This window comes from Amblyomma americanum, chromosome 1 (genome assembly GCF_052857255.1).
Source record: "Amblyomma americanum isolate KBUSLIRL-KWMA chromosome 1, ASM5285725v1, whole genome shotgun sequence".
NCBI classification, from domain to species: Eukaryota; Metazoa; Arthropoda; class Arachnida; order Ixodida; family Ixodidae; genus Amblyomma; species Amblyomma americanum.
The window spans coordinates 433,433,576-433,455,808 of NC_135497.1; the positions used below are offsets into that span (position 1 = coordinate 433,433,576).

Here is a 22,233-nt window from a genome sequence, read left to right on the forward strand (position 1 = left end):
CCCTGATCTCAGGACAGTTAGGACAGTGAGCTGTGTCACGCGATCCGAAGTTGTAGAGAATTAGTGGCGTGAGAAGAGTCATATAGTTGAACGTTGCGAAGGACGTGTGCTTGTTTCGTGTTGAGTGACGGGTGAGGCTGGGTTAAAACTGTGCGATTTTCCCTGGTGTTCTGGTAGTGTTCAGCAAAATTGCTCTTTGTATGGTGCAGAAGGAGTGCTTAATGAAACAAAGAAACCACATGATGTGAATATGAGAGCTGAGATGGCAAGGAATTTTTAAAAAAATGAGCCCCTTAAAGGTGTCAACTTACACAAAAGCAAGCTCTCTTAAATATTTTCGTGGCCTCTGTAAAATAAATATTGAGACAAAACAGGGGAACTGTTTATGATTATGACTAACTGAACTGCAATGCTGTGGCCATAAGACATTTATTTACTAGTGCACTCCTCACCAGTATTACATACTCATCATGCACGTTTTTAAACAGATTCATATGCCTTCAAGAAGCTGAGATCTATTTTAAGCAACCCCCGGTTCTTGAACGATATCCGGCAGCTTTCTCCCAAAGCCCAGACATCCTCCCTTGAATCATTCAACAACCTGCTCATAAGGTTTGCTCCCAAATCAATTGCATACTCAGATGATGGAATGCGAGCACGGTAAGTAGCATGAAAGAGACAAATTTCTGGGTAGTGTACACATATTGTATTGCCATTGCATAAAGGACAAAGGCCAGAAAAGAACACGGTGCAAAAAACAAAAGTCGAACTCTGACAGCTCATGTTTCAGTTTGGTCTCTTGTTTTTGTTTTTTCCCTTAAAATTACTGAGGAGCCATTTGGAGTTGCGCATACTATGATATGACAGAAAACGGTTGGAAGCTTGAACCATGACAGTCTCAAAGGACCTCAAAGCCACCTTTGACATGGTACCATTCTGAGGTTTGGAGAGGGAGAGGCAAGGCAAATCAAATTCAAATGGCCAATCATTTCAAGATGGTACAACAGAGTGGTGACTGTCTAACCGGACATGTTAGGCGCCTTCTTTTCATAGAGGTCGGACTCCTCAGTGTAGTGCTCGATCTGAAGCTCTCGTGGCATCAGGCCAGGCGGTGCAAGACCTCACGAGTGCCACTGTCAGGAGCCATGTCTGACATCCATGAGAAGGTGCCCTCAACAAGATCCAAGCCCAACTTCTGCACTAAGGCACCCGATGAGCTAGTTGTTTCACTGTCCTCCCGTTTGGACAGTAAATAAGCCGCTGTTATATTAATTGAACTTGCCTTGAGTACCTCTTTTCAAACCTCACCATGGTTTCACGTGAAAGGTTGTTTTGGGACCCTTGGAAGAGGCCCTGGCACAAGCTTCTAACTACCATACAAATGCCTCATATGGTGGAATAGCATTGATCTGCGTGGGTGTTGGTGCAAGTCCTTTCGTACTCCCGGACAATGAAGGGAGCAGGACAGGTTTTTACAAGAGACTGCACAGGTCATTCATGGGGTCTCATTTGGAGCTGCTCCTCTTGACTGCTGACTTGACTGCTGTTGCCGCGCCGAAGCTGTTGTAGACGGCTTGGTGCTTAATGAGCAGCGAGGTGGGGACAGCTGTTCCATGTCCGTTGTCGCTGCTAGTGCAGGAGGAGGCTCCTCGTCGTCGGAGAGAACGCCGGGCGTCCTTCGCGGTCGCCGTGGTCCGCGTGCCTTTTCCACAGCGTTCCGTCTTCGAGTTCTATTTGAAGCGACGAAGAACTTGTGGGATGGTGAACCGTTCCGGCAATCCAAGCTGGGCCTGGTCGGAAGTTTCTAACAAAGACGGGCTCGCCGGGCGAAGGCAAACAGCTTTTGCGTGCGTTACTGTCGCAGCGCATCTTTTGCTTCAATTGCTTGAAGTCCGCATGCGCCCTTAGGCTGGGGTGCATTCGCTGAATGGGCGTTAGCAGCTGCCTGCCCATGAGGAGCTCAGCGGGAGGGGACCCAGTAAACGCGTGCGGCGTTGTTCTGTAGGAAAGCAGGATCCTGTCGATGTTTGTTTGGAAATCTCCAGGCGCCGCCTTCTTGAGTTTCCCCTTAATTGTTTGCACGACGCGTTCCGGTGCTCCGTTCAATGCTGGGTGGTATGGTGGTATCAGAATTCGCCGAATGCCGTTCTTGCTCAAGAAATCAGCGTACTTCTCGCTGGTGAATGTGGTGCCGTTGTCGGAGATAATGATGTCTGGAATGCCATGCGTGGAAAATATGGTTCGCAGGCATCGAATTGTGGCGTCCGCTGAAGGTGCATGAACGGGAACCACCTCTACCCATTTAGAGTAGGCATCAACTAGGACGAAAAAGTAGTGTCCTTGAAATGGACCACCAAAGTCGACATGCAGTCTAGACCATGGTTGCTTCGGAAACGGCCACGGATTAGACTGTGCTTTCCGTCCCATTCTCTGGTGTTCTTGACAGATTCTGCAAAGTTGCACTTTCTGTGCAATGCTGCTGTCAAGTCCTTCCCACCAAATGTGGCTCCGTGCAACTGCTTTCATCTTTTCCACACCTGGGTGAGTTTCATGAAGGAGATCGAGAACTTCTGCTTGTAGTTCTTTAGAAACGACGACTCGTGTTCCTTGCAGGACGCAGTTCTCATGAACACTAAACTCTGTACGCTTCTTATGAAATAGTGTCCAATCAGTTCCTCTTGGCAGCTCTTCACCAGTAAGAAGCGCCAGTCGTAGGCGTGACATAACAGGATCACAATCTGTCGCTTTGGCGATTTCGGATGGTGAAAGAAGTAGAGGATATGTACTTTCAAGCATGAAGATATCAGCAGGCTTGTGTACTGTGCCTGGCTCTGTAGGAAGCGGTAGTCGGCTCAGCGCGTCGGCGTTGCTGATGCTGGTGCCAGGACGGTACACAAGCGTGTACTTGTACGCTGACAGGGTAATTGCCCAGCGTATCATTCTCGGTGATGATCTGTCGGGAATAGGCTTGTCCTGTCCGAGAAGTCCCAGAAGTGGTTTGTGATCAGTCACCACTTCAAAATCTTGGCCCCAGAGATACTTATGAAACTTCGATACGCCGAAAATTAAGGCAAGGGTTTCTTTGTCCAGCTGACTGTAATTCTTTTCTGCTGGAAGAAGGCTTCTCGATGCGAAGGCAATGGGACGTTCCCCTTTTTCTTCTCGGTGTGCGAGAACAGCTCCGATTCCGTACGGTGAAGCGTCGCAACTGAGAACGATTTGCTTGGAAGAATCGAAATGATACAGAATTGTTATAGTATTGTAAGGGGGTGAGCATAGAAGCGAATGCCGGAACGGGTCACCGACGTGCCCTAACGAGGGCGCGAGAAGAGCGCCCCGTAAACCGACAGTACACGTTGCTGGCGGGAGTCAGACTGGCCCCTCTCCTTGAAAAGCGGGGGAGCGTTTATTATCTTCTCCCTCTCCCTTTTTCCCCGTGCAGCTGGGTGCCGCTGAGAAGGCGCCTGCGGTGTCCTTGGCGTCTGCTGCCTTGGGGAATCGTCACACTTTCCTTCGATGTTTCGTTATCACTGCACATTATGTGAAACCTTGCAAGGAGGAAAACAGCATGCAATACCATGACGCATGCAGTTGAGAGAGAGGCCTTAAATATAGTTGTTTTCTTCAGTTTCGCTGTCGCTGCACGTTAGATTTCATGTGCTATGCATCTTTACTGCAGCCACTTTTAGAAATCTTCCCGGCTCAACCGCCGGCTCATTTGCGATCCGCGCCAGAACCAGATAAGTACCGTTGCCAAGCTTACTACCAGCCTAAAGTTACCCCAATATGCAAGCTCCGTGCGCAGTTTCACCGCAAACTAGCCAGTGGTAGAGGTGGGCAGATTTTAAAAACCGTGTACGTTCATGATGCATAACAGGGGTGTATGCTCGAATATGAATTAAACGCAATACACACTTGAAATCCTATTTTATCCGGCACTGTGTTGAGCCTCGAGGATATATTACTTACCAGCACAAGTTGTCGGCGTGACTTGGTTAGTGACGGCGGTGCAAACCGAAAATTTCTGCACGTACGGCACGTCGGCATACGGTTACAGAGGCACCAGTCTTAATCCTGTGGACCAGCAAGCGAACTTCGAAACACATTTCGTGTGGGAAACGCAACAAACAAAAACACATGATACACAGCTACACGAAACGCGCACCAGAAACGCGGCCGCTGCAGCGGCTGCCACAGCAGGAGACCTTGCGCTGGGGCTGCGACTACCGTGGCTGCGACGGCTTCGAGGACCGCCCGCACCAGATCGAAAGTACAAAACGAAAATCTTGTAAAAACATAATCACGCACTCAAAATCCATAATTTTCAGTTGTAATCCCTATAAGCTAATAATATTACATGTAATCTGAAATAAGTGTCCAGTAGCGGCTCCGTGACGTCTAGAAGCAGCTGTCCAATAGCCATTCGAAATCGTTTTTACGTAGATATGGTGCACAAAGGAGGGAGCGAGCCTGAAAAAGTCGCAAGAAAGAGCCCGCCAACTTTAGAATCTGATTGTGGGCTCTCTGCTGCGCGTAGATGTGTGTTATTTTGTTCGAATGCTCATCGCAACATTTAGCAAGTTAGCTACTTCACATGGCATGCTCGGGAGGTGTTTCAGAGCCCCTGTAAGGGTAACAGAGTGGATTCCAAGAGAAAGTAAGCGTAGCAGGGGGCGGCAGAAGGTTAGATGTGAGGATGAGATTAAGAAGTTTACAGGCAAAGGGTGGATGACGCCGGCAAAAGACAGGGTTAATTGGAGAGACATGGGAGAGGCCTTTGCCCTCCAGTGGGTGTAATAAAGATGATGATGATGCTGCTGCTGCTGCTGATGATGATGATCATGGATGCGAGGCAACATACGCGTAGCAAACCTAATGCTTCCATATTCGCGTCAAGTGCATGCGCGGGTCCTGTGTGCCGCGAACTGCAGGAAAAGCCATAGCGTGCGCCGGAGCCTCAGCATGTGGGGAAACGCCATTGAGCGCCAGCGTTCTCGAGTCGTCACAGCTGATTCCGCCGTTTATATGGGCTTAGCGTCCTGACACTGCATGGCGTGTGTATCGCGGTATTAAGGTGGAAGCCTGTAATGGCTCACTGTCAGCTCATATGCCTCTTGCAGAAACTGTCACAGTTTTCCGGCCTCCTGATTGGTCTCCTGTGTGGTGACGTCACTGTCGTCAAGTGCGGATGTCGGAGTGGTTAGGCGCCGCGCGGGATGACTCATCACATCGGCACGCGTGGCTATAGTGCCTAGAATATACTGGCTAGTGAGCCGACCGGGGCCTCCCTGGTGGCACCGCGAGCGATGAATGCCGACGGCCACCGCGTGGAGCGCTGCGAGTCGGGAGGGTGCGGGTCGCGCCGTGACATCAGGTAAAGAAGTGCTGCGTATTTGCTTTCGTTAAGCCGTAAGCGACCACAGCTGGCATGCAGGAAGCTGATTGCAGGTTTCAGTGCCTCTTTTGAGTCTCCGACTAGAGGCTTTAGTGCTTGTTGCTGGCGAGAAAGCTTCTATGAAGTTCAGCACATCTTCGAGCTTCGAACATCCAGTGCTTACGAAGGAAACAGAGAATTTGTGTTCTAGATGCGATTAGGTTTAGGTTTATGGGGGTTTAACGTCACAAAGCGACTCAGGCTGACGGACGTTGTAGTGAAGATCTCCGGAAATTTCGACCACTTGGGGTTCTTTAACGTGCACTGACATCGCACAGTACACGGGCCTCTAGAATTTCGCCTCCATCGAAATTCGACCGCTGCGGCCGGGATCGAACCCGTGTCTTTCGGGCCAGCAGCTGAGCGCCGTAACCACTCAGCCACCGCGGCGGCTACTAGATGCGATTAGATGTGATTACAAAAGTACTCTTTCGGCAACATTTTCTCTAACGAAGGAGGTGAAACGCGTCAGTTAATTTTACGGGCTTTTAGTTAGGTGTTGTGCGTGCTGAGTTTTGAGCCACAATTCTTTGGTACTTATAGAAAGGTCAGGACTCTCCTTCGGACCTCGTAGATAATAAACACCTCTCAGCAAAAAAACTTGCATTAGCTGGAAGTGTGCTTCCATGAGGCCGGCTTTTTATACGCCGCATCCACCACCAAGATTTGTGAAGGAGACATCCTTGATAATGGATTCGGCCTCTTTGCAAGTTAATTGCGATGGTATATGTTCTGACTCCTCTCTTCCCCTTAGGAACACCGCGACTACCGCTGATTGCCGGCCATCAAACAAAGTTGTTTTCTTCAGCTTCACAATAGGCGTGAGCTAATTAATCCACGGACAGACGTGGCGCTTCCAACCATCTAACTGGAACAGAGACGTTGTAGAGTAGGACAGGTGAACCTCGCTGGTGGTCGGCAGATGTTCACAATTCACCAGCGCTTGCTTCTTTAGAACCACAGCGTGTGGTGCATTTTTCAACTAGTAGAGCTCCATTGTCGTTACCAGGTCCTTCTACGCTCACCGATTTGACACTCTCAATGGTAGCACCAGTCGGAGGCTTCCGACACAGCACGCCTAGCAGTGACGCTTTGCTGGAGGCTCTTGCTCACACAGATTTCTAGTTTTGCTCTTTGCTGATATTTCAAGCACAATGTGCTTTAGATAATGCGTGAATATTGTGTCGGGTTTCAGAAGCGGTTTATTGTGGGAAAGCTCGCTGGTGACTCACCTGCGCATCACTATTTCGGGCCCACTTGCACATTTAAACTCATAGCTAACCCAGGCTTCCCTTGACCCAGGACTCCTATAAACTCGCACAAAGAACAGACGAATAGTTTGTACTCTTAAAAGGCCAAGGTACGTGCGTAAAATGCCAAAGACACGGTGATGCGATGAGCTCATAACTGCAGCTAGCCTATATATATATATATATATATATATATATATATATATATATATATATATATATATATATATATATATATATATATATATATATATATATATATATATATATATATATATATATATATATATACATACATATATATATATATATATATATATATATATATATATATATATATATCTATTACGAACGTAGGTTGCGTTGTCTTCGCAGAATAAAGATTTAAGAGAAGTGGGCACTTCTACAGAGACACATTTATTTGTCAACGTTTCGACCGCGGTGCGGTCTTCTTCAGGAAGAGTGGTCTCGCGTCAGATGGACGTTTTAAGTTTGTGAGCTGCAGAGGAGGGAGAAAGGAGTGTAACAAGCAAATGGCAACAACACTTCAAAAAATTGAACAAAAAAAAGTTGGGGGTGCGGGGAGAAGACGGGGACAATATTCGGGGAGGAAGCAAAAAAAATAGAAAGAAAAGAAAAAAGGGGAAAACTAGTATAGTAAGGAAGGATGGGGTACAAAAGGAGATGGCGAAACGAGAGAAAGGGAGAGGAAGACAGTGCGGGGGGCATGGGCAGCGCGGCAACCACAGGCGTACGAAAGCAAAACGTGCAAACAAAACACAAACAAAATGCACAAACACAAAGGGTGCCCCTGCAGATGCGTGGCCAAAGAGGAGCCGCTGCGCAAATGACACTAGCAGCGACGAACAGGCCAAACCAGGCGCCTTTTGGGGGTCTCACTAATTTCCGGTGAGCCAAGGGCTAGAACATTAAGGAAGGAGTGGGCTACGTTAACGAGCACATGTGTAAGAACTCACTCAGGGGGTCTGGGTTTCACTGAACGGTGCACCCCTCTCCCTGGGCGTGTCGTTGAACCGACTTCGCCGGGAATACTTATTTGTAGGGGAGGAGGGCTGGGCTAGCTGTGTACAAAGATTTAAAATTGTCGGAAAATGTAAGGAAAGAACGTGAAAAGCGTATCAATACTGCACGAGGCAGGATAGTGTAAGGAGGGTTATGATTGCCTGGGATATACACTAGGAGCTATAAGGGGTATATTTGAGTTAGCCAATTAACGAGAAGTGTAGTATTATTTTGTTTGGAGGTCATGAATAAAAGAAAGATACCAGGCTTTTCGTTAAGACCTTCTTGAATAGTATTAAACTTGTGGATAAAATAGGGTTCACGTTGTTCACGTTCTCGCCTGTTTTTGAAGCCCCCTTGAATATTTGTTACTTTTAGTTGGTCAAATGGGTGTCCTTCTGCGTTTACATGCTTGGATAGGGGAAGGTTTCGGAGAGACATGGTGTGTGCGCGGTGATTGTTAAATCGAATACGGAATGCAGTGTTTGTCCTATGTATTGCTGGTTACACACAGTGCATTCAAGAAGGTAAATAATGTTTGATGAGTCCCAGTCAAAGTTACTGTTGATTGAATGCTGGAAAACTGACCTCGTACTATTTGCGGAACACATAGTCTGCATGTGCTTACAAACTTTACAGCGACCTTTACCAAAGGGCTGGCATCCATATTTTCGGGTTTTGTGTTCCTTGGAGTGAACAAGATGGTTCTGAATGTTTTTGGCACGCCTGTAAATCATGCGGGGTGCGCATGTAAATATTTTCTATAGTCGTTGACTTTGCTGGAGAATATTAAAGTGCTTATTAAGAATTCTGTTTATGTTCGGTGCGTTACTGTTAAATGTGAGAATAAGGTTTGTAGTGTGATCATTTCGGTTATCTATTCGGCGCCCCTGGAGTATTTGACTACGGTTCATATTTGAAGCTCTGCTTATGGCGTCATCAATAAGGGAACGTGGATAGCGCTGTGTTAAGAGCACGTTGCGAATGTGTTAAGTCTAGGTCGTTAGAGCAGATTCTTCGAAAACGATGGGCCTGCGAATAAGGGATGCTGGTTTTGCAGTGACGGGGATGGGCGCTTTGAAAATGTAGATATTTTTGTGAGTCAATTGGTTTTCTCTAAACGGTCGTACGAACTGACCCTTTGTCCACCAGAATGTCAACATCAAGAAAATTTATTTGACTGGCTGAGTAGGTGTGCGTAAACTTTCTGTTTGGGTGTACGGAGTTGAAACTGTCAATGAAAAAGATAAGTTCTTGTTCTGTGTTTATCCATATTATAAGAATATCATGCAAATATCGCTTGTAAAAGTACGGCTGAATTGGACAAGAATAAAGAAATTTTGACTCTATATAATGCATGAAGATGTTGGCATAATTTGGGGCCATTCTTGTTCCCATAGCGGTGCCACTTACTTGCAGATAATATTGAAGATCAAATTCGAAGATATTATATCCTAACACAATTTTGGCTAGTGTTCCTAAGACGTTTGGGCTTGGAGATTCACGAGGTCTCTGCTGTTCATAAGATTCTAAAAGGGCTGAAATGCCGTCGGCATGGGGAATGTTTGTCTATAAGGATGTTACATCCATGGTCACGAGAAAGGCTCCTTCAGGTAATGTTATATTGTTCATCTGGCGGAGAAAGTGGTTTGTATCTTTGATGTAGGATGGATGTGTAGCTGGAATGTGGCTAATTAGAGTGTCAATGTACTTTGATATTGGTTCTGTGATAGTGCCGATTCCTGAAATTATTGGCCGTCCAGAAATATCGGCTTTATGTAATTCATTGAGCATGTAGAAACACCCAGGAGAAGGATGGGTAGCCGTGAGTGCTTGCATAGTTTCGGGGAGATTTCATTGTGTTTTGTGAGGTCGAGGAGTATGTCAGATATAGCTTTTAGTGCTCGTCGGTGGGGTCGCCATGCAGTTGTTTATAAAAATGATTGTCAGAAAGCTGTCGGATGCCTTCTGCTATATAGTCATCCCTGTTCAAGATAACAATGCCTCCGCCCTTATCATCTGGCTTTATGACGATGTCGGTATGGTTGCTGAGCGCCTCTAGAGCAGTACGTTCTCTTTTAGGAAGATTGTCTGGTCCTAACTTGTGGTTCCTAAAATTTTCAATAATGTCATTTTGAACTGCCTTAATATAGATATCCAAGTGTTTTTCCCGCCCGAAGTTAGGAGTTCAATTTTGGTTTGCTTTGTGGAAGTCCGAGGTTTGGTGGGGGTTTTCGGGCTTATCAAAGAAGTATTCACTCAGGCGAAGTTTTCTGGCGAAGTCGTCAAGATCTTTCAAGAGTTGGAATTCATTGTATTTGCCTGTGCGGGGGTAAAAAGTCAGCCCTCTAGATAGGACGGCTCGCTCATACTCTGTGAGCTGTGTTAGAGATAGATTGGTGATGTCTACACTGTGATGGCCCTGTTTTGAGAGTGTTTGCCCTTGGCTGACCTTTGACTGAGCGATATCGGGTTTGGGAGAATTTGATCCAACCGCACTTAGTACTTCTTTCATCCATTCGTCATGGGGAACTTTGTCTCGTGTAAGTTTTCTAATTTTTTATTATACCTATTTCTGAAGCTTTTTTTTCTTTTGAAACGTTCTAGTTCCTCGGCCTCCCGCGCGGAAACAAGATTATTCCGAGCCCGACGCTACTCTGTTCTCAGTATCACCGAAGCTTTCTCAGAGTGCCGAATTGTGATTTTGAGTAACTCTAGGGAAGCTGATTTTAATATGTCGTTCCATTTTTTCTGTCTCCTTCTGATAGATTATTCATTGCTGGTATCAGCTTCAATTGTCGACCTTTCGGTGCGATTTTAGCCCGAAGGTACGGTTTCAAGGTTTTAACATGAATTATGTCTAAGCCGCTTATCAATTATTTTTCGTAATTTAAGAAAAGCTGAAGTTTTGAAACAGGGCTGCCGGTGATATGGGAACAAGGGAGGCGGAGTACTCACGTGGCCTTTGTATCAGTCCCGGCGCACTCGCTGGGCGGAACCACAACGCTTCCGGAGGACATATGGTAAAACAGGGGTGCTGGGGGTCAGTCCACAGTTATATGACGGGCTCGTGGTGATGGGTTGCTGTTCTGGTGCAGAATCCACGGTAGGTTTCCGCCTCGATTGCGTACTTCTCTTCGGGCTTGCCTCACGACACTATGGCTTGTTAGATGTGCTCGCCTGGGCTGAGGTGCTTGCTGTAGGGGAATGTGCTGCTGCTATGCCACTGATGGTCTGGGGTGGTTGTTTTAGTGCTGCGTTGCAGTGTCCACTCGATGTCCGGGAGGTGAGTGGTGGCCTGGTGGTGATGTCTGGACGGCTGGCTGCTGCTTGTCTGGTAGACATAGCATTTTGGCCTACGACTTGTGCAAATGTTCGAGGCTCTGGAATAATAATCGAATTTTGTTGCTGCCGAGGCTGTGGATGTTGTGGCGCGTAGTCTCTCCATTGACCCAATGTGCGGTGGCGAATTCGGAGGAGTAAGTTATAGATGTTCCAAGACAGCAACGAGACTCCACCGAAGCTGGGGTGCACGACATCTGCAGAGAGAACTGTGCTAGGGTGGAATATTTCCATTCGGTTGTCTACGAAGGTGTTCTGCACTCGTCGGCAGATGTCGACAAGGAGCGCATTAAATGTCTGGGCCTTCTGGTTGATCTTTACCACTTGAGGCCTGTTGGTTGAATTTCTTCGCAAATTTGGAGTCCGAGGTAGCACGAGCGTTGCAAAAATGGTAATATCTGGTCTTCAAATTCTGATTTGATGTATCAGTTGCACATACCGTTCTGCGGCGGTGGCGGCATCCATGACTGCGACGTCGTTGCTTCCGACGTGAAGGACGATGTCCGACACACCTCGTGGTACCCAATCCAGGAGGTTGGGGATGTCTTCAATTTTGGCACCAGGTTGGCAGATAAATGCTGGGGTGTGCGGGATTGCAGGATCGAAGTGCTGATGCAAGTATTTCACTTGAGAGTCCCCGATATATATATATATATATATATATATATATATATATATATATATATATATATATAGAGAGAGAGAGAGAGAGAGAGAGAGAGCCAGGCCAGGCTCAGAGGCCTGTAGCTGCCGCTCGCGGGTCTTAAAAATCTCAGGCCGCTGAATGTGTTCTGCAACCAATTAAAAAAACGGCAAATGAATTCCATCCTAGGACAACCGCGATACAGCAAGCTATAGCTAATATCGAACGAGACCAAGCGCGGCGACTAATACCCCTCTCACACGGGCACTCTAAAGGCACTTTGAACTAATGCTCCTTAACGCTCGCAAAGGAGCACTACTTCAAGGGAGTTCGTCCGTGCTACACGGTCGCGGAACGACCTTCGCAAGAAGTTTTTAGCTCCCTCATCGGCGAAAAGCGTTATTAAAACTGCAAACCTCACGGCGCATATACATACAGAAATGTCACATTTTTTTAGTAAATTAGTTTTATAACCGCATTAAGTTAAAGCAACGCAATTTTAACAGCAATAATGACATGATTTTCCAAATACAGGGCATGACATCAAAGTGCTGGCCACACTGAGCCCAACTCGCTCAGTCTGGCTCAGGCTCAGCTTCGTGCTTCGGTCGTTCCCTTTGGTTCTTTTGCCCCTGCGATCGTTGCTTTTGTGGTCATGTTTTTCTGGTGTGCCTTGTGTTCGGCGATCTCAATGAAAATGAGTGACGATCCACGCGACGACGAAAGAAAATTTGAAATTGCGCTTGCCATGAGTGTGGTTTTGTCGTCGTCCGTGGACCTTGCGCTATCAAGGCGAAAGGCGCGTGAAATAAGGCGGCGTCTCTTGGCGAATAACGCCTTGCTTATAGAACTGGCCTCGTCTCGGCGCACAGTGCGGCGGCAAGTGTGGGCGTACCCCCATAACGAACGGTGGTTTGAAGACACGCTGCATGGTTTAGGTAGCCGACATTTCCGGCAATCTTTTCGCGGGTCGGAGACAAGTTTTCGCTACCTTGTCGATGTTTGCCCACCAGCATTGGAGCGACAAGTCACAAACATGCGTGAGCCCATCCCCGTAGAGAAACGCGTCGCAGTCGCTTTGTACAAGCTCTGCTCGTGCGTAGAGGACAGAGCCGTCGCTGATGTCTTTGGCATTGGGCGGTCAACAGTCAACGAGCTCTACAGAGAATTCTGTGAGACTGTCGTGGTTACGCTGGAACACGAGTGGGTGAAAATGCCCACTGCCGTCGACATGCGTGCTCACATAAGAGAAATTGAAGCTATGTGTGGGTTCCCGCAAGCCGATGGAGCGCTGGACGGATGTCACATCGCAGTGTCGCCACCGAAGGAGCATGCCAGTGACTATTACAATTACAAAGGATGGTAAGTAGTCAACGAGTTCAGATATTATTGACAGGACCATGCAGGAGACGTCCACTATATCTGCATGTACTGTGCTGCTTGACACCAGCACAATTAACTTGTAGCAGTCATACATTGGAGACGCCGCGTTTTATTTGTCACATACTATGCTCATTGCGAACTGAACATTTTGACAGATTTGCCTGTCTGGTTGGGTTTGAAGACTTATAATAAACAGCACATCTCCAACCAAAATTTTAACTTTAACCCAACGTTTCGAAGCCGACCCGGCTCCTTCATCAGGGGTGACTGAGGGCAGTAGCTAGCGTCTTTTAAGTATGGAGGGGAGGGGGGTGAAAAGAACGACAGCTGTGTCGCGAAAGGCACGGGGGAGGGGGGTTTAGGCTGTTAGTCACGCTGGCGCACTGCAGGGAGGTGCTGAATGGCGACTTTTTTTCGTTGCGTTGAAGAGCGAAGTCCCTGGGCATATACTGGGGGCAGGTTTCCTTTTGTGCGGTTGATATTGTTCTGGGTGGTTTGGATATGCCAGGATTCTAGAAGGAGCCTCTTGTGGTAATTTGTTTCGGTTCCGAGGATGCAGGTTTCTTCGAAGTTGATTCTATGGTCGGAGTCCTCGGAATGTTCGGCTACTGGATTGCGCTCTCTTGCGAATTTGCGGACGTCGTTCTTATGTTGCCGAATTCTTTGAAATTTTTTGTTTCGCCGATGTAGCTTGCGTCGCAGTCGGCGCATGGAATTTGGTAGACAATGCCTTGGGCTCTTTCTCTCGGCGGCCGGTCTTTGGGAACAGGTAGGCAAACATTGTTGCGCTTTGCCTACCTGTTCCCAAAGACTGGCCGCCGAAAGAGCCCAAGGCATTGTCTACCAAATTTCATGCGCCGACTGCGACGCAAGCTACATCGGCGAAACCAAAAATTTCAAAGAAAGAATTCGGCAACATAAGAACGACGTCCGCAAATTCGCAGGAGAGTGCAATCCAGTAGCCGAACATTCCGAGGACTCCCACCATAGAATCAACTTTGAAGGAACCCGCATCCTCTGAACCGATACAAATTACCACAAGAGGCTCCTTCTGGAATCGTGGCATATCCAAACCACCCCGAACAATATCAACCGCACAAAAGGAAACCTGCCCCCAGTATATGCCCAGGGACTTCGCTCTTCAACGCAACGAAAAAAAGTCGCCATTCAGCACCTCCCTGCAGTGCGCCAGCGTGACTAACAGCCTAAACCCCCGCCCCCTCCCCCGATCCTTTCGCGACACAGTTGTCGTTCTTTTCACCCCCTCCCCTCCATACTTATAAGACGCTAGCTACTGCCCTCAGTCACCCCTGATGAAGGAGCCGAGTCGGCTTCGAAACGTTTGGTTAAAGTTAAAATTTTGGTTGGAGATGTGCTGTTTATTATGCTCATTGCCACTTGTAAAAAAAAAACTCATAGCAGTTGTAAATCAAATGTCTATCTTTTGATAGTTACATATATTGTGCTCTTCGTCTGTAAAACAATATATAGCCATTGTAAATGGGAGTTTTCTAAGCGTATGTTTTGAGGTAATTGTTTGATGGTCAAGATAGGATAGAACAAACGTATGAACTACTGATGTGGAAACATATGAAAGAATGGCAGGAATGCACCTTCTGACATTAGCAAGCAATTTGAAGCACTCCATGTGCGCATCGTGTGACTTCTTTTTATAATATTCCTCCTTCATTGCTGTCCTCATGAGAGTACATATTTGATGTCTCCTTCTGAATGCAGTTTGTTGTATGGCGATGAAATATTGTACTTTGCAGGTACAGTGCCATTCTACTGGCCCTTGTTGACCACAAGTACCATTTCCGGTTCTTGAGCGCTGGTTGACCGGGGCGGTGCTATGACTCATATATATGCCAGAACTCCACGTTGGCCACGATGGTTGAGTCACCGATATTTAGAGCGCCAACTGCCACCATCAACAGAGTGATTGTGCCACCCTTGATCCTGTGTGATCAAGCATTTCCACTGACACCGAACTTAGTGAAGCCATTCAGAAGCCTGGATACCTGCGATGGGCACAGGAGCTACAACTACTACCTGTCACACTGCAGAAGGGTTTTACACAACGCATTTGGAAGGATGAAAGCAAGATTCAGGCTCATTTCAAAAAGAATGGATGCCAACGTCAAGAATGTGGCACGAATAATAAGGGTGCGTTGCGTGCTCCACAATATTTGTGAGCATTTTAATGACTCTGTGGCACAGCAGTGGTTGCACGATCAGTAGAAATTGATGACGCTGTGCATGTGCAGCCTGCACATTCCTCTGATGTTGTAACTGCAAATGGTGAAGATGTTAGGGAAGCACTTGTCGAGTACTACCGGCAGTTTGAACAACACTAGAAATATTTGTTTTGGTACACGTGTCTGCGGAAAGAATGTGTCATTCTTTGTGTTGTTTGAATAATGTAGTCCAACATATTTTTATCATATGCCCATTTGCCCCCACAGTGGCCTTATGCCTTACTCTCATAATAAGGGATTTTCAATTAATCTCTCTGCCTAGTGCCTAATAATAGACCTACGGATGGAGAGATGGGCTAAACAACACGCACGTTTAGTATTACTGTTCCATGTCCATTTGTCCCACAGCTTTTTTAAATCATTTGTACTCAGTGTCTGCTTAACATACGCTGTGAAGAGCAGAGGCTGGGCAACACAAGTTTGTTCTAAAGCATGTTGCTGGTGCTGTGGGCCATGATTTTGTAATTTTTTCTTTGTCGTGGCACATTGCGGTGCTTTGTGAATTGCTGCCGATTCAGGCTGCAAATCTATGTGTACTGCACATTGAGGTCCAATTTGTACTTTGTCTACAGTGTCATTCGAGTCCTAGAATATGTACTACACGATTTGAATACTGTTAATGGAAACAAAGACTATATGCACCTAATTTTATTTGCATGTTCTATTTCAAATGATGGGTTATACATTTCAATACATCTGTCATGGTGTGGGTTATCGCCTTCATCCGCTAAATAACTTTAAATTCAATTTGAACTTGATGCTGTTTCGATTTCATCAACCGAGCGATGGCTGTGATGTGTGTATGGTAAGTCACGGGGCACAAAAGAAAGTGCAATATAATCGCTGATACACAGTTACAATTCATTGGAGCATTTGCCAAGCATTCTTCAAGAACGGGAATAATGACAAACTACGTAGCAGCAGTTATATTGCAGTTTTTTCATGCATCACGTGGCCTACACACAAACTGCACATCGCAGCCATTGTTCGGTTGATGAAACCGAAACAGTGTCAAAAAGAAATTGAATTATAAATGATTGAGCAGTTGTAGACAAATACCACGGGGTGATCCATGTAATGCTTAAAGCATAATTTGAAAGAACAAAAATAAAGTCAGCAAACATTAAGTGCGCCTACTCCTTCTAAGCTTTATTAAAAAACTTTCCCATTAAATCCACAATCTTTTCTTGTGCATTCACGTGACGTTTCATTAATTGAGCTTCCTTCTCTGAGGCAGCTGTCTGCGCAATGCGAAGCTGGCGTTGCTATTCAAGCAGCTGCTGCTGGAAGCTTGAGCTATCAGCCTTCCTCTTGCGTGAGCGCTGCCTCTGGTTGGTTGCCGGCTCCCGATTTTCAGCATTGTCCTCGCATACAGCTATGCAAGAGGCAGCTGTATGCGGTGAAACTGGGGTATCAACCCTCAGTTGTGCTCCTAGAGGGGCTTGTGCCGCCTTCCATGCTGGCGATCAGCTGAAAAAACGAATGTGAGAGAATTAATATGTGCTTGTCATATTTCATGTATTGGTGGCAATAAAAGCAGCAAAACGCTCTCGGCGTAACCACTTTTGTGCAGACATCTTCAAAAAATGACTTTCTTCTCAGGAGTTGCACTGAATTGCAATTGAAAATTATTGCACTGTACCGTACCATACAAACAGCCTTTTGTATGGAACAGTAATCGTATAACATTTTAAGCAGTGAACAAGTTCACGTTCACATGCGGAATTCTTTGCATTAATGAAGAATTTCATTTTTGGAGAAAGCAGTGGAAAGAATGGAAATGTATGTAGGAGACCATGGAAGTGCTCTGTGCCTATTAATATATTGTAACAGTTGTTACACTGAAAAGGAACTGCAGCGGCTGAACGAGGGCACCAGAGAAACGTACCTACACTTCAGCGTCGTCTACTTCTAGAGGCTGCGATCTCTTTCTTCTACTTCCAATCCTCGTGTCACTGCCCCCTCTTCAGGAGCATCGCCCCGATGCTGTGTTACCGTCAGACCGAATAGCGGGGAGAAAAAGTGTTCAAGAGGTACACCACGAGTCTGACATCACGAAATATGACTACATGCAGCCGGAAAGTCACTCGGGGGGTCGCTCGTAGTACGGCTTCATTCGCACCACATGTACAACGTCACTGCGCTTGCCATTGTGCGATGAACGAGCTGGCGAGGCTGATGCAACTTCGTACGTTACGTCGCTGAGGCGGCGGACAACAAGGTAAGGGCCGAAGTAGCGGCGCAGTAACTTTTCGGACAGCCCGCGACGACGAACGGGCGTCCAAACCCACACATAGTCGCCTGGGTGGTAGGTAACGTAGCGGCGTCCAAGGTTGTAGCGGTCAGCATCGATCTGCTGCTGACGGTGAATGCGGTGTCTGGCCAGTTGCCGTGCTTCTTCCGCGCGCTGAACATAGGTGGCGACGTCGACAACAAGTTCACTCTCACTGTCAGGGGGGTCCACGGGTAGCATAGCATCGAGGGGGGTGGTAACCTGTCGACCGAAGACTAATTCGAACGGAGTGAACTGCGTCGTCTCTTGCTGCGCGGTATTATACGCGAATGTTGCGTATGGGAGCATTTCGTCCCATGTTTTGTGCTCGATATCAATATACATGGAAAGCATGTCGGTCAAGGTCCTGTTGAGGCGTTCTACCAAGCCATTTGTCAGCGGGAGGTAGGCTGTTGTACGTCTATGACTGGTGTGCGTGAGCTTGAGTACAGCCTGAGTGAAGCGGGCCGTAAATGCAGCTCCACGGTCAGTAATGATAGCTGCAGGAGCGCCATGGCGCAGGACGATGTTGTGGACGAAGAAGTCGGAGACTTCAGCAGCAGTACCGTTTGCAAGTGACGTGGTCTCAGCGTATCGGGTCAAATAATCTGTCGCGACCGCAATCCAGCGGTTTCCTCTTGTCGACTTCGGAAAAGGGCCGAGGAGGTCTATGCCAATTTGCTGAAAAGGGGTCTTTGGTGGTGCTGTGGGCTGCAGAAAGCCGGCTGGCTTCAGAGGAGGAGATTTGCGCCGTTGGCAATCCCGGCATGCTGTTACGTATCTACGCACGGATGGGAGTAAATTGGGCCAGTAATACTTAAGTCGAATCTTTGCCAGTGTGCGACTAACCCCCACGTGGCCGGCGGATGGTTCATCATGACAAGCGCTTAAGATTTCGGAGCGTAACTGGGATGGCACAACAATCAGAAACGTCTCTTTGTTGCTGTAAAAGTTGCGCTTGTAGAGGACTCCACGTCGCAGAATGAAGGTCTGTAGTCCACGGCGAAACACACGAGGTGCATGAGAATTCAAACCCTCCAGATACTTAACGAGTGGCGCCAACTCAGAATCTGCTCGTTGAAGCTGCGCCATACGGGAGATGCTAATGGCACAAAGAACAGGGCACTCTTCGGGTATGTCTTGCGTAGCCGGTTCCACGGGCGCTCGTGATAAACAGTCCGCGTCCTGGTGCTGCCGACCCGATTTATAGACGACCGTAACGTCGGACTCCTGTAAACGGAGGCTCCATCTGGCCAACCGGCCAGAAGGGCCTTGAATGCTGGCCAGCCAGCATAGCGAGTGATGATCGCTGACAACACGAAACGGTCGGCCGTAGATGTAAGGTCGAAACTTACTGAGAGCCCAGATGACGGCAAGGCACTCTTTTTCGGTCGTCGAATAGTTCCGTTCCGATCGAGAAAGTGTGCGGCTCGCGTAGGCGATTACTCGCTCTGCGCCGTCCTGCCACTATACGACGATCGCCCCGAGGCCGACATTGCTGGCGTCAGTTTGGACATCAGTCTCTGCATTCTCGTCAAAATGAGCTAGTATTAGTGGACTTTGAAGGCGGCAGCGGAGTTCCTCGAAGGCTGCGTCTTGGGCACTTCCCCATACGAAGGGTGTGTCATCTCGAGTCAAGGCAGTCAATGGCTCAGCTAGGCGAGAAAAATCTTTAACAAAGCGGCGGTAATACGAGCAGAGGCCCAAAAAACGTCGGAGGGCCTTCTTCTCGGTTGGGCGTGGGAAACTGGAGACGGCGGAAGTCTTGTCGGGGTCTGGAAGAACACCTTGTGCGCTGACAACATGTCCTAAGAAACGGAGCTCCTCGAAGGCGAAATGGCATTTCTCTGGCTTGATCGTTAGTTGTGCAGACTGAAGAGCTTGAAGGACAATGCGCAATTGCTGCAAGTGTTGTTCGAAGCTAGACGAAAAGATGACCACGTCGTCCAGGTACACAAGGCACGTCTGCCACTTCAAACCAGCTAAAACAGTGTCCATCATGCGTTGAAATGTGGCCGGAGCGGAGCAAAGTCCAAACGGGAGCACCTTAAATTCGTACAGACCGTCGGGTGTCACGAAAGCCGCTTTCTCGCGGTCTCGCTCGTCCACGTCGATCTGCCAATATCCGCTTTTCAGATCTAAGGAAGAGAAGAACCTGGCGTCCCGGAGTCGGTCAAGGGCATCATCGATCCTCGGGAGTGGGTATACGTCCTTTTTGGTAACATTATTCAGTTTCCTGTAATCAACACAGAATCGCAACGTGTTGTCTTTCTTTTTCACCAGGACCACCGGCGACGCCCACGGTCTTGTTGACGGCTGTATAACGTCGTCTGCAAGCATTTCATCGACTTGCGTCCTAATAGCTTCGCGCTCTTTAGGCGAAACGCGGTATGGACGCTGACAAACTGGTGGCGTGGCCAAATCGGTGACAATGCGATGCTTGGCTACCGGCGTACGTCCGACCTTGGAGCTCGCCGCGAAGCAATCTTTAAAATCAAGTAGCAGCGACGACAGAAGGTTCTTCTGATGAGGTGACAACTCCGGGTTGATTTTAACCTTCTGAAGGGCGTTACTTGGTGCGGCATCGTCGTGAAGATTCACCTGTACGGGGCACAGATTCGGCAACCTATCCACGTCGTCGAGGAAGGCGACGGCCATTCCCTTGACGAGGTGCTGAATTTCGTTCGTTAAATTCGTCAGAAAAACTGTCGCACAGCCGTCATTCAGTTCAGCAAGACCGCGCGCGATAGCCACACACTTCTCGAGCAACAGTGAGGGGTGACTGTCCGCAATACCTTCTTAGTCGGGAAACGAGTCGTTCCTCACTAACACCAGCACACTGGACCGTGGTGGCAGCATTACGTCGTCTTCGACTATACGCACAGCGTTGACTCCTGGGCCTTCTGTGTTACTGTGCGCCACGGCTTGCTTCGTCGAAAATGTGACTCGAGCCTCGTGTAGATCGATCACAGCACCGTTTGCCTGTAGAAAGTCGAGGCCCAGGATCAAATCTCTCGAGCACTCGCTCAACACGACGAATTCACCCACGTAGACGAAACCGCGGATGCCGACTCGAGCTGTGCACCTTCCGGCCGGGCTAATGAGGTGACCTCCAGCCGTGCGAATGCTAGGGCCCAACCATGGCCCAACCAGAGAAACGGACCTACACTTCAGCGTCGTCTACTTCTACAGGCTGCGATCTCTTTCTTCTTCTACTTCCAATCCTCGTGTCACTATGGTGTCATTTCTGTGCTGCTATACAACCTATAATGTGCACAAGGTTTGATGTAAAAGTGAGTGTAGTGGCATGCACTGCATTTTCGTTCAGTTGGGTTATTAATTGCAAGCATTAATGCAGTGCCGAAAAAAACTGCAGCCCACCTGTTCTACTGTCATACTCTCTTCAACCAATGAATGGTCATTGGCTGGCAGGCTGCCCAGAAACCTGTGAATTTCTGCGAAATAAATCCATGCAACTGGCGCTGAGCCCGTTGTCCTTCGTTTGGCACAGTTCCTGAAATAGTTTCACTCATTTGTTATTTGCACATAAGCGCAAGAATAAGCAGGAAATGGTGAGTGGTAAGAGCTCGCTGCATGCAAAAAGATCAAGGTACAAAAAGTAATTGTTTACGGTGAAAAGGCAATCTCGGAAGCGCAGCGTAATATAGCTCGTGGGTTGGGTGTCATGACATTAAATGCAGCTACACATTCATTTATAACTGAATGTGATGTCGCTTCCAATAAAACCTTTCATCCCGCCTTCTCGGCGACTACAATGCACCTCAATCCTTTATGAACTCACTCCGCAAACTTTCACGAAACCGTGCAGCACCTCCGCATTGATTCCTGTAAACGCACAAGCAACCAGCTCGGAACACCAAAGTCTAGACTAACAAATGCCTAACCTGTATGCTTGAGTGAGGTTTTCAATATTCGATTGCACTTGTTTGCGTGATTTATTAATCCCGCTTCGGGCGAGGGCTTGCGCGATGGCCTCATACACTTTGGCGTTTCTCTTCTCTGCCCTGAGGCTATCTAAATGCTCTTCCCATATCGCGATGAGAACCCAAGCCTCCCGTTCGGTCCACATGGTACGCGGTTTTATCGGGTTTGCACTGCCAGATGCCGCAGGTTCACCGCCACTCATTTTGTCGACACACACACACACACACACACACACACACACACACACACACACACACACACACACACACACACACACACACACACACACACACACACACACACACACACACACACACACACACACACACACACACACACACACACACACACACACACACACACACACACACACACACACACACACACACACACACACACACACACGCGCGCGCGCGCGCGCATACGCGCGCACACACGCACGCACACACGCACGCACGCCCGCACGCACACGCGCACACACACACGCACAGACACACAAACACACACACGTACGCATGCACGCGCGCACACACACACACACACACATACACACACACACACACACACACACACACTAGCACACACGCACACACACACACACACACACACGCACGCACACACACACACGCGCGCGCGCGCACACACACACACAAAAACAAGCACGAAATTGTATAAAAAAAGAG

At 47.9% G+C, this 22,233-nt stretch overlaps 1 long non-coding RNA gene across 3 annotated transcripts in view; it reads right to left on the reverse strand.

Moving 5' to 3' along the window:
• Positions 1-16,513: 16,513 nt before the first annotated feature.
• Positions 16,514-22,233, reverse strand: part of LOC144115892 (uncharacterized) — a 256,236-nt gene continuing 250,516 nt past the window's right edge. For all 3 annotated transcript variants that reach the window (XR_013311598.1, XR_013311596.1, XR_013311600.1), the window contains 2 exons: positions 20,987-21,119; positions 16,514-16,803 (listed from right to left, as the gene is read on the reverse strand). This is a non-coding gene — a long non-coding RNA (uncharacterized LOC144115892). The remainder of the gene's footprint in view (positions 16,804-20,986; positions 21,120-22,233) is intronic.